Raw genomic sequence first — 2,793 nt, forward strand, 5'->3', positions numbered from 1 at the left:
AAAGAGCTGTGCAGTTGGTTGGAGATAGAGATAAAGGGCTGGAGAAAGGGGAATCTGATAGGAGAGGAAAGAAGGCCATGGAAGAAAAGGAAGGGGGAGGAGCATCAGTGGAAGGTGATGGGCAGGTAAGCAGATAAGGTGAGAGAGGGAAATCCCTCAACATTGAAATCTTTGCTGGGGTTCTTTCTCACTTTTACCATTTCCTCATTCTGTTCATTAGGATTGTGCATTAGAGCTGCCTTCCTCAACAAAGGTGGATGAAAAAGATCCACAGGATTTTTTGGAGCACAAATGTGTACTTCCTGGTGACTTCCTCAAATAGCAATATTAAAGTAGGTTATCATTGCATTAAAGTAGGTAGTCACTGCAATTTTTTGAGTGCTATATATTTTCTGTGTGCAATATTACTGTTCTTTTTGTTGTATTTAAAGTAGTGACTTCACTTCAATAATATTTTATTGCTGCAACATTGTTGAAGCCATGACTCGTGTTGCAAAAGTGGAAGTATTTTATATCTTTTGTCTCCCTTTGTTGGAAAGTTGAGCTAAAATTATTTTAGAGGAACTTGAAAAACTGGGCTATATAACTGGAAAAGATAATTACAAAGGTAGCTGCGTTATCAATATAAATCCAGCTGGTTCTTAAATAATGTTTGAGAAAGAGGTTGCGCATTGTCTCAGTCTGGCCTGCAGTCTAACACTGCAAAGTTGATGCTTAAAGGATTACTTGAAGGTCTGCCATCATTATTTTGGCGAGGTTGAGGATGGGCAAAAACTATGTTCTCAATATCATTAACTATGCTAAGGGGAAAGAAAATCAAACAAAAAAAGTCTGAGATTGAAATGTTCCTGTCTCTTCACCCCTATGGTAGTGTAAGGGCAGAGAATGCTCGTAATACTTAATGAGTTAGGCAATATTCATGGAGAGACAAATCTAATATATTTCCTTTGCTTCTGTCTCCACAGGTGCTACTGGACCTGATGAGTGTTTTCAGTAGTTTCCAGTTTTATTTCACATTTCCAGTGAAACACACTGGTTCCGTCAGCTGCGTAAATCTAGGGAAGACAATCTCTGGCCTCACCAAATGTGTGAGATTGAGGTGCGAGCCCACCCTGAAACCTCCTGTTTGTGTGGATGCTGTGTGATTTGTTACCCTGTTACAAATAAATACCATGAAATAACAGACACTACACCACATGCAATTGAACGATTTAGCTTTATAATTCTTAATTTGACTAAAGAGTTAGTAAAGAAAAAGCAAAACAAAAGAAAAGGGACTATTTTAATGGAGCTCACGGTTTCCCCTTTGTCAATCCTCCTTCGATCTCCCCAACCTTCGTCAGATCATGGCCCCTCTCCGACGACTAAGACGACTTCCTTCTGGCATCTTCTCCCTTCATCTCCTGCTGAACAAAGGACTTGGCTCACCCCGGTGTCAGGCACACAACACAAAAACACGCTCCCTTCATTGGATGGCTCACATTCCAAAGCACCCGTTATCTCTAACCATAAACCAAACACTGCTCCTACAGAAAGACCATTACGTTAGTAGTGAAACCTTTTCCAGAGAGTTACATCAGGATTCTTTTGAACTGATGGATCATTCAATTCTATCTCAGTAAACAGTGTAGTTCATTACTAATTTATTTCCAAAATATAACGAGTTGCTATTTCAATCATAACCAAAGCTTTAAAATAGGCATCAATCTGGCTTCACACCATGCAACATAACAAAAATGTTGCACATCCTATTTGATTCTGTTCACTTTCCACTATCACCCCTAATTTAAAATATCCCCAGGGCATAGAACTACTCCACTAAATATTTTGATATCTCTGGAAAGACTGAAAAGAAGGTCCATGTTTATGGTATCAGTTCACCTTTAATTAGCTCACCTTGACCCTTTGCATTTCAGTCGGACCAGACCATGATTTTGATGGACTGCTCTGTCAGCTTGCCTTGTAAAAGAGTTTACAGATTGGGCACCTCCTCTTCCCCCACCCCCCCAGCAGCCAGACGCCAAGCTTTCTCCGCAATGGTGGCACAAGAGCCACTGCCAAGTTTAGAAGCATCACTGAATTTGAGAAATAGAAAGAATCAGTGGCCTTCAGCTGGGTTCAAGTAGAATAATTGATGACTGAGGTTTGTTATTTTCATGGGAATAGGGTGGAAGTCACTGAATGGAATTAAAACCCAGCTTAAAGGCTAGGAATCCCCTGTAATAAAATGTGGAATTTGACTTGTTTAGTTACCATAAAAACATTGGCTCTGCTGTCTGTACTTGAGTTGCTGAAATACAAATACAAACCAGCTGGGCTATCAGTGACACTGAGTAAGTCTGCAGTAATGTCTGGCTCACAGTGACTGGGCTCCGATTACAGTTGGGCTTTCTAGAATTTAATTTGGGTGATAATCCACATTTATTTCAGCCATTTTAGGTTCAGTAATTTTGGGTTTGTTCCAACAGAATGCATAAAAAATGACGATAAGAGGTAAAGGGGACCTATCTGCACCACAAGTCCACAGCAGATACCATTTCATTGGCTCTTTATTCAACCCTGGAACACCTGGATGCCAAAGGTGCATGAGTAGAATGGCCTTTATCAACTACAGCTCTGCATTCAATACTATCAGCCCCTCAAATCTAATCAATAAGCTTCAAGACCATTGCCTCAATACCACCTTGTGCAATTAGATCCTCAATTTCCTCACTTGCAGACCCCAGTCAGTTCGGATTGGCAGCAACATCTCCTCCACAATCTCCATCAGTACAGGTGCACCACAAGGCTGTA

The 2,793-nt window shown here is 40.6% G+C and overlaps 1 long non-coding RNA gene across 1 annotated transcript; it reads left to right on the forward strand.

The window, feature by feature from the left end:
• The first annotated feature begins 226 nt into the window (after positions 1–226).
• Positions 227–2,523, forward strand: LOC140205100 (uncharacterized). Its single transcript, XR_011887755.1, has 3 exons — positions 227–332; positions 966–1,099; positions 2,469–2,523. It is a non-coding gene; the product is annotated as an uncharacterized lncRNA (long non-coding RNA).
• Positions 2,524–2,793: the final 270 nt, after the last annotated feature.

This window comes from Mobula birostris, chromosome 11 (genome assembly GCF_030028105.1).
Source record: "Mobula birostris isolate sMobBir1 chromosome 11, sMobBir1.hap1, whole genome shotgun sequence".
Taxonomy (NCBI): Eukaryota; Metazoa; Chordata; class Chondrichthyes; order Myliobatiformes; family Myliobatidae; genus Mobula; species Mobula birostris.